Raw genomic sequence first — 10407 nt, forward strand, 5'->3', positions numbered from 1 at the left:
CCAGTTCGCTTACTGCGCACGATTTGTTTCTGCTGTAGCGTTTTTCTTACAGTCAAGAATGCTTTTGCCTAAATTAGTTTGTGGTGTACCTTTTTTTTACAGTCAAGAGTGCTTTTGCCTGTTGCCTGTAGAGGAAGGACCCAGGCTTTTACAGTTATGACTACCAATAACTGAAAACACAGCTCCCGATCATCATCTTGTGTTTTAAGTGTAGTCAGGCTGTGTTATGACAAGAAGAGTATGTGATACTTGCATACGCCTACTCAAACAGATGCAAATGCAGATCTTCCCTTGGGCTCGTCAGAGTACCCAGGAGAATCCCATTGGCTCCAGTAATATTGACTGACCCTATCACTTGGAATAACGAAGTAAGATTAGCAAGAGGAAAGCAAATTGAATATTAACAATAGTGATTTGTATCCTAACTGTGAGCGTAGACAAAGTCAGACCTGATTTATCCTGTGCAACGTGCTGTCCAAAAATTGTGCAGACGGTATGCCCCGTTCCAAAAAAACAAAATCAGGAAATAGGCTTAATGGCGAAGCAATATCAGAAAATACGCCTAATGGTAAAATTTATTAGACTCTGGAAAATTAAATTCATGAGGGAGGTTGTGGAAACCTCACAGATTGGGTAAGGGTGTAATTTTCTATTAAATTGCTAAGTGGAAAATCCCAGAGGCAATCAATATGCTACTTTTGGAATTTTCCTAAACTTCGCTGTAAGACTTTGTGAAAGGAAACTGGGCTAACGTACTATTTAAAATCCTGCATTATATATTTTTGGGAGGATGCTGAAGCAGCAAAGGTGGATGGATGTCATATGCTGTTCGCTAAATTGTGTGGGTCCAATTAATCTCTGGTACAGCGCAGTGAAGTCAGGTCTGAAATGCAGCAGCTGTGTGCCTAAAGTTTGTGTACAAAAAGAGTATTTTCTCTTTTTCCCCCCCCCCCCCCTCCCCAAAGAGTCTGCTGATTCCTGTCTGCTAACTTTATTTACAAGACTTAGAGCACTGCTGAAACTGTTGCGTTTGACTCTCATCCTTCCCGGGACAATAGGAGAATTTTTATAAAGCATAAGGCCTTCATTTACTGTTCAACTCACATGATGGGCTTTATCCTGCATTTGCCAAAGGAATGTGCTACAAAACTAAAAAGATCTTTTCTGTTTTCCTCCGTTACTCAATTTTGTGAAACGTTTTGGGGTATAATTAACGAAAAAGTGACGGCAGTGTTTCACCAACTGGTCTTTTTCTCCTTTTAGTTCTTCCGTGTTGGATTTTTTTTGCTTAAAGGACACTCATGATTGGAAATGACATTTCAGTCTGAACGCTGCACACTGCAGTTTCAAATAACGTTTTATGAGAGTTAGCACATCCCCTTTTTATTAGTATTTCTCATTTTGCTTCTTGTGAATTAGAGATTCACTCTTTTCTATATGCAGAATAAACCTGATCCTGCAAGCAAACCTCATTACTGTTACTCAGATGAGTAAATCTTGCGATTTTCATTTATGAAAGTATTAGCCGGTTTGGATATCCTGTCATCTCATCTGCATAAAAGTGAATTAGAAACTAGGACAAGGGGACTTTAGGTCAAAGTCTTCTAGTTATCCACGTAGGAGGATCCGGTAGCTGAAAACCAAGCTTTCCGTCCTGTACTGCTGATGTTTCTCAGCCATGACTTAGAAAAAACGACTTCAAGAACTCAAGGGCTCCCGTGTACAGTAAGTTGTGAGCCTGTTGTGGGGCATTTTGGGGTGCATATCCTGCAACTGGACTCGGACCATCTGCTCATGTGTCGTGGGCCACCATCGCGTTGTTCTAAGCTGGAGAAACCCGGAGATGAAAGTCGTCTTTATTCCGTTAGAATGGCTGCCTTGTGTCACCCTGGATCGTCGCTGGCTGCATCGCTGTGGCAGCCGAGTGACTTCAGAGGGGCAGTCAGCTCTTAATTTCATCTTTTATTTCAGTTAATGTCTCAGTATGGGATTGTTATGATTACACATTAAGAACCCATACTTCCTTTTTTTCTGGTGAAAACATGGAAGACGCAGAGCATTTTATATATATTCATGAATAGTCGCAAAGTATTTCCTTAAACCATTAATTGAGTAATGTGTTTTTCAAAATGCCATGAAATTAGCCAGCTAAATAAGGGCTTTATCTTGCAACATATTCACAGTCAGTATGATTATCCCCGACTATTTCCTAGTTACCATTTTATTATGCTGCAAGTTACTAAAATAGCCCCTGCCCATTCTAACTGATATTAATATTCCCAACAATTTTCTGGTGTGTAAAATGCTTTTTTTTTTTCATTTCACATGCTAGATCATGAGTTAACCAATTAAATATAATTAATCTAGTAATACTTCAGTATTAACAGCGGCAGTGCTCTTCAGATCAGGGTGTCCCAGACTCTTTCTTTGCTTCCAGGCTCACAGGTGTGTCCAGTTAATTACAGGATTTTGATTATTATTCAGAAAGTAGAATGGTGTAGGACAAAGACTGAAGAATCCTAGAGCTGAGGAGAATTATGTGGGTGTACTAAGAACTCCTTCAGCTGTTTAGTTGGAAAAATTATACTGGAAAAAGTCTCGCAAACTCGACGATTTGATCTGAAGCTTTAAGTCTAATGTCAAGGAATCCATGTGAGGCCAGGTGAAGTAGGAGGAGGCTGCCGACTGTCACATTAATAGCGCCATGATTACTACTCGTTGTGGAGCGTGGAGAAGTTCAGCGCGGTATTAGGAAGCAAGAGAAGGGTGAAGAGGTAAATTAGAGATCAGGAGCTGCATAGGTGACAGGTTAATAGGTTAGCTATTTTGGTTAGTTACGTGTAATGAATGTCGCTGAGGATTTTATGAACTGTGGGAGCGTTTTTCCCTTGCAGGTTTCCAGCGATGTTTTTGTGGTCATACAAAATACGTAGGCAGTACTTATTCTCAGCTCCCAACTTGACAACAGGTCGCGTCGATGTCGTGCTGTCTTACTACAAACCTTCCCTTTCAGGGGGCTTTCATGTTGGCATATCTGAGGACCGGGTCATTACAAAGGCAGGTTTCTGGATGTCCTGAAGAAGTCCGAAGCATAGGAGTGCAGTTTAACTTGTTTTCTGATTCCACCTTAAGTTCTTCCTGTATCATTTTAGTCACAGTACTTGACATCTTCTGTCTCTATCCTTACTCTCTCTTTACTTTGGGACACTATTCTCAAATAGCTTCTTGTCCCGTCTGCTGCTTGTTCATCTTCCTCATATAAATTTACAAGAAAAAACTACAGGACGGACCAATGTTTTCATCAGTTTGCCAGCTCAGGGAGACCAAAACATTCCAGAACTGTTTCAACAATAAAGAATATAACTGAATCTATGTACAAAGTGTTCTTTGTGCGTGCGGTTACAAACCCTCTGTATATTTCTGTATCGGAATGCAAACCCATTTTGACTGTAAGGCTGGGCTTTTCCTCCCCTCTGTCATTTTATGTGTAGCTTGGACTAAGACTGCAAGGAAGGGCAGTGTAGTCTAAGAGTCAAAGTTTGATGGTCATCCTCTCTGATCAAATACTTGTAGGATAACTGGATATTAAGGTATTAACTCTCCCCTAGGACAAACCAGTTTTTGGATTTGAATTCTGGGAGGAGTGGGTGGGGAGACCAAGGTGTCTAAGCAACAGATGTGGTTGGAGGATAAAGAAGAAAAGGTCTCAACAATGCTCTTACGAAAGCTAACGTGGAAGAGTAAAAAGAGTCTGCCCACATACACGCATGTCCTGTGCTTCTCTGCAACATGGAGAAATCATGAGCTGCACAAATGTTGCTCTGCCTCCCACTTACAACCCAAGATGCTTCAAGGGAAGTGAGGGCAATGTCAGTAGGGCTCCTTATTTTGTCTAGAACTTTGGTTTTTTTGTGCTATATAAAGAGTAACAGTGCTTAGAAATCTTAGTCTGGATGTGTCTTTGCATTGCCACCACCTCTGTCTGAAGGGATGAAGTGTAGCGCCAGGCGGGCATTCTAAGAAAGGGCACGTTTGAGGTTCGGGTGGCTCAGGAGTCGATGTTAATCATGAGAGCCCGAGCGCAGCTCGGGTAAGCGGTCCCATTTCTGATGAATGCTACAGGCGCACATTGTGGCAAGCTCAGCTCAGGGTCCAGCAGCCCAGTGAGTCCCCTGCTAGGAAGAGTTCAAAGAGTCTACCAATCTATGCTACCAATCTATGCTACCAATCTATGCTACCAATCTATGCTACCAATCGCACCTACATTTTTTTGTCAGTTTGCTTCAGTCACAGCAGCTGAAGGCAGATGTAAGACTGCAGCCATGGAAAGAGTCAATCGCTGGAGCTACGGACGGAAAATGAATGCAGAATCAGCTGCAGGAACAATAGCATTTAGCAATGTTAGACAGCTCCTTGAGGCTGCGGGATGAAGAAGCCCAGACAACAGCCATCCTCCTTTAAGTCCTGACTGAGACTGATGCGGCGACGTTATGCTGCGCCTCCCCAGCCCAGCCTTCTCGCCGTTTCCAGCTTGCCACAGGGAGCTGCTCTCGATTCTGCCTTGATCCTCTTCCGTTTCTCCCGCCACACATTAGTAAATGCACTTGCACTGAAATCAATGGGAGTTTGAAAACTAAAAGTAATGTGTGCTTTGGTATGCTACTAATCCACTTATTTGGATCCTCTTACTGCTCCTCTGGGCTGCCCTGATCCTCTCTATCAGCCCACCCAGCTGCTCTGATCTGCTCTCTAAACTTCTGCTGTGGCTATATTAGAATCCCTGTCAGCTCACAGGGCTGCTGCCTCCACGCCTTCAATCCCCCCCTCCCAACGAGAGTCTCTCTACTAAATTATAGAGCTTGTAGCTCAGAATACTGATGCAAGCTAAAATAGATTCATGAAAAGGTGCTGTGACTCCTACTAAGATGTTCTATTTCCCTAAATGTTTTCAAACAGTACTTACATTTCAGGCTGGAGAAATAGCTTAAGACACGTTCATAACCACCTGGCTGCTTTTCGGTTCTAACAAATGAAATTTCATTGCAAAGTACGATGTGGTTCAAAATCTACTCACACATGCACTTTTTAAAGACAGATTATGTGAATTTAATATCTGTGTCAGGCTGGAGACTGACAACATCTGCAAATGATGCTTTTATTCAGCAGTAAGAATATGCAGCAGCATTTTCATTAATGTGGTCCCCCCCTGGATTTACCTTCAGAGATGTGTAGATATTGAAGTCTCCATCACCCATTCAATCCTCGACCTCTCCGCTGAGGCAGCCAATGCACCTGAATGGGTATTTTCTCTGAGATGGACGCATCCTGCAGGGATCAAACTGACAACACAGAAGGATGATCATTTAGGAACAACTTTGAGAGATTTCTTGCCTGGGTTGAATAGAAGCTAATGAACTCAGAAGTACAATACTTTACACTCAACCATTTATCTCCTGTACACATAAAAATAGAAGAAAAATAGATGGTTTTATGAGCTTTTCTACCATCCAGCGAGATCTGTTTGGCGTTTGGGGGGGTCTCTGTCTTGTTTATTCACCTATAATTTGAATACAGCTAAAATGTCTCAAAAACGAGGGTTGTGAAGTATAGACCTTGCTTTGGGGAAGGTTGAGGAGAGAGACATTTGTATGGATCTAAAACTGAGTGCATGGAATTTGACAAACCAGTCTGCATTTGCAGGGATTAGTCCTGTTACTGCGTCTTTCCTGGAAAGAGTTTGCTGCTTGGGTATCTGTAGTGCAGGCTGATGCTGAGAGTATGTTCCCCGCTTACCGTGGTTTGCCCCGTACTGCTGAAGAGCTAGAAAGAACATCTACAGAAATATAAAAAACAAAACGAAACAAAACAAAGCCTGATCATTTTCCTGCAAGGTGTTTTGAATTCTTTAACAGTCACAGATGGCCACTGCTGTGAAAAGAGCACGGTCTCCCTAGTGACACCTTGGGACTGATTCATTAGGGGCTCTGAAGACACAGTGCCATAAGCTGAGTTACCAATACTGTTTCCTGAATCAACAAAATTTTCCTCCGATATCTCCCGTACCAGCCAGTTTGGCAATAATTAGCTGTTCTTAAATGTAAAGCTTTTTAGAAGCAATAATGAGTTTTTACACCACCTCAATTTTACAGATAATAAAGCTGCTGGGATAGGAATTGACCTATGCATCCTTTAGACAACCTAAACAATTCACCTAAATATTCCTTTATCAAAACCAGAGGATAATTATCATTCAAACAGTTATTTCAAGCATGTTTCTAAAAGCCACACTAGCCTTACTAACCAGTAACATCCATATGGAGCCACTACTTCCCTAAGCATTTTAATGGTGCGTTACAGAGGTCTGTCCTGGCAGACAGGAACTGTAGGGGTTGACTTACCATGAGAACTAATCAAGCGATACTTTAAAAAGCAAAACAAATCAAATTAAAATGCCACCTGCTTCTTCTACTCCTAACGATGCATGGATGTCATACCCTTTTGAAGACTTCTGCTTGTCAGAAATGCCGGCAACTTTTTTCTGCCGTTATCTCACCTCTGAGCTTTTCTTGTCTTTGCTGGTGGCTTTTGGACACGTGTGGTGGAGCGCTACTCCCTAACTCCTTCCTTGATCTTCCCTCTGGCTGAGTGTTTCCCAGTCTGTGACCTCCTGGAGATTGGGCACTACTGTTCAGGCAGTTCTGAAAGGTAAATAGGAAATAGCAAGCCTAGTATGAGTGGCTTAAATTCACTAAATGGAGGGGATGGGCACATCCCCAATGCAAGAATTGTAGGGAAGTGCAATTTGCAGACCTTGGCAGAGGTGCTACCAGGGCTGCTTAGAACAAATTGTCGCGCGTACGGAGGTGATCTGTGGATGTGACAAGCTGGAGATACCTGTAAACAAGCTAAGTAAATGTGGGGGCAGAGAATGGGGAACTGGATGGGTTAATCCCTTCCAAAATGTTAAAGGACTGCTTTAATAAATGAAGGAAAGAGTGAGACTGGATGTGGAGCAACCTTTGCCAGAAGTGACATATTTAGTCATGGTACAAAGGCAATTTTATTGAATGTCTTTTTTGTTTTAGTATTTTGAAGGTGAATAAAAGGAACCATGTACCTATCTGAAAAAGGTTTCCAAGAGTGATCTGTGCCCTGTGTTACTTGAAATGAGTTCTGCAATCTCGGTCAGCTGTAAGGCATCAGTTCTGCCTCCTGTGTGCAAGTGAAAGCATATGCTTGCCGAGCTGAGGTTTTCCCCTGTTTTAATATCAAATAGAAAAGTGAAACTGGATACCCATAAAGTATTGAATACAACCTGAAAACAGCTAAATATAAACTGAATACAACGACTGAGCGCAACCAAAATCATTCTGATCAGCTTTACCGCTTTGGCAAATAGATGACATATGGGTTGTTTGAGCGAAACGACGTATTTCTGAGCTGCCTTCAATAATCTTCCTGTAAGTTGACAGTTGGCTTGCAGCAGATAAGGCTGAGCAATCACTTAATCATCAAGAAATTGGAATGAAACACCTTGTGTATGTTTTAAGCTTGTATTTCTATTACTTACAAGGCTCTTATGAATGTTCCAAGATTTTGAGTAACTTCTAGATTTCCCTTTTCAGTCTTGATTTCATATGGAATGTTGTGAAGGGAATTACTTCAAAGTAGCTTTGTGGTTAACTCTGTGGGGTTGTTCCAGAGGTCTGCGGAAACCTGGATCTAGGAAAAACATGGGTAACACTATTGCTTCCAGACCCAAGCTCAGTTGCAGTGAGCTCTCAAGACTCTGCAAGTGGTTTTGGGAGAGCTTAACAGCCTGGCTAGAGCCCTGACAGCAAATACAACATTTATTAATCACATGTGAGACAGAAATACGCAGCCATCATGGTACCAAACCAGCAGTTTTGCCCCGAAAAAGCAAAACAGGAGCAGTAGAAAACAAATAGTCAAGCTAAGGATTTATAGGAGTGATCTAATTGACTCTAATGAGGAGAGTAATGCCGTATATGATAACTTGATAGTTTGAAATACAGCTTGGAAAAGCATCCATTTCACATGTTAAAAATATCTTATGCACAGATGTCATCAACAGGATCATTGCGTGGATGAGGGACCAGCACAGGGGAGGAACTGTCCACTTTCATAACACACTGCTAAGCAGTTTCCACAGTATAAGGGCTCCTCGGAGCAAGGGAGACGTGGAGAAACCCTCTTGCGGTGTGGAAGAACAGTTTCCATTGCGTGGTCCAAGGAGCAGAGCTCACAGTGTGAGCTTTCATGTGTGCCATGAGTTTGCCTGGCAAGGGGTGCTCCAGATATCCACCCTACAACCAAGTAGCGTCTGTGAATGGAGACAGTCAAAGGACCAGAGATCCATAACGAAGCAGGCAGGAGCCGTTACAAATTGCCAGCATAGATATACCCTTGGGAATGTGTTCTGAAGAACAGAGAAGCTTTGAACAGAGTCCAGCCAAGACCTGACCCAACCATCTCAACAATTCATGTCCCTCAGAAAATGTTGCTCTGAGCCCAAGGCAAAGAGGAGTCAAACAGATTTGCCATCCTGGAAGTCAGAGAGCAAGCCAGAGTGGCTCATGAGCTGTCAGTGAAAGAAAAAGAAGGTACCACAACTTCTTATACATCAGAGGATTTTCTAATCTCTTCAAAAAGAGAAATCTCGAGGAGATGGATGACACCAAATATTTTTTTTCCCCATTTTCTTCTTCAGGGAGATATTAGTGAATGCCCTCAGAAAAACAGAGCCAACATATTTGCATATATACAGCAACTCTTTTGGGAGACGTTGTGCTTTGTAGATTGTCACTTCTCTTCCACAGGACAAGATAACTGTCTTGATCACAGAGGGGATTTACATTAAAGGATGCTTTGATTTGGAGGCAAGAGAGCACAGAACCAGGAGTACTGGAAGAAGGGCACCAAATCAGTGGTGGCAGGTTGTGTCATCATCAGCGAACTTTTAGACACCTTTTAGAGGTACAGCATTAATTTCAAACGTAGCCAAAGCTGTTTTACCAACATAAAGTGTTCAGCTGCTTTCCTTGTCCGCTATGCCCCTCCCTGCCACCTTGTTGGTTTGTTTTGATTTTTATAAACCGGGAGATCTTTGGTCCAAGTGTCACCTCACAGTAACTGCATAATTCCTGTGACTACTGCGTGTGAGTTGGCTTTCCTCCTTCATTTTGTACTGTCTCTAATTGAGATATAATGTCAAACCGGAGCAGGAAATGAAGCAAGGTCTAAGGTTATGTCTACACTACAGTTAATTGAGGGGGGCAGCTGGCACTCGGACACAAGCATCTGGATTCATTTGCCATAAGGTCCGCTACAGAGTATTCCTACAGCCTCTGGATTTATGCCCCTACCCAAGCGTGGGCACATCCCCCCAGGCCTCTCTACTGAGACCTTCTTGGATCCTTTCACCGCCAGATGTGAAATAATTTCCTTTTAGAAGAACTATGAAAAAGTGTAAGAGGACCGTTTCTGTTTCCTCATTGCAAAGCGATTGCATTCAAGCCTGAGGTAAAGCAGGGCATGATTTCTAAATCGATACCCCTCCAGCCTGGGTTTAAACAACACCCTTAAACTGATGGGCTGTTTTCTGCAAGAAAGAGCCATGGCGCACGGCTCAGATTATCTAACCTAGGCGAAAAGCCAGTTGCGGTTACAGCCCTCCAAAACAGCTACCGGAGCGATGGAGCTTACAACAGGGAAAGGCAAAAAAACCAATCTGGGAGGACCTAAAGGTGAAAAAAGCCTGGCAGAGCTAGGGAGGCAGACGCTGCCATGTGCCATAGCATGAGGCTGGAGGAGACAGAAGTGCTGCCACCAGCCAGGCTGCTCCTAAGCAGAAGAGAGGAGCTAAAGTTATAGTGGCTTTCACCCTTCCCTGTTTGGTGGCCTTTGTTTCCAGCAAAGGTGCAGTCCTGATGAATTTAAGCATAGTGAGAATCGGCCGTTCTTACCCATTCTTCAAAGCTTTTTCTGGACCTCTTAGACTTTACAAGCCACAGGATGGAAATCGCTGGACAAAAACAGGCAAATAAGCAAAACAAGATTTCTTCACGTTATTACCTGTGTCACAAATGCTGTATGCCTGGTGACAAGGACTCAAGCTAACAAAGGCAGTAGTTTTTACTTCCAGGATACACACACTAAGGAGCTCAGTCCCTACCAGCTGCCTCAGCCCTCTAAGCCTGAAGGAAGCAGAAACCAGGCACCACACTTAAATCCCAACGTGCCGTCTCAGGTGCAGGGCCAGCACACAACGTTTCCCATCTCTTGGGTGATTTTTAATACCAGCACCTGGGGAAGGAGCGGGGTACTTGCCAGCGCCCTGCAATTAAACCCTACACCGTTCACTGGTGTAGTTTCATCTGAGGGCAT

Source organism: Nipponia nippon, unplaced genomic scaffold (genome assembly GCF_047370975.1).
Source record: "Nipponia nippon isolate SJK-2023a ecotype South Korea unplaced genomic scaffold, ASM4737097v1 scaffold_3, whole genome shotgun sequence".
Taxonomy (NCBI): domain Eukaryota; kingdom Metazoa; phylum Chordata; class Aves; order Pelecaniformes; family Threskiornithidae; genus Nipponia; species Nipponia nippon.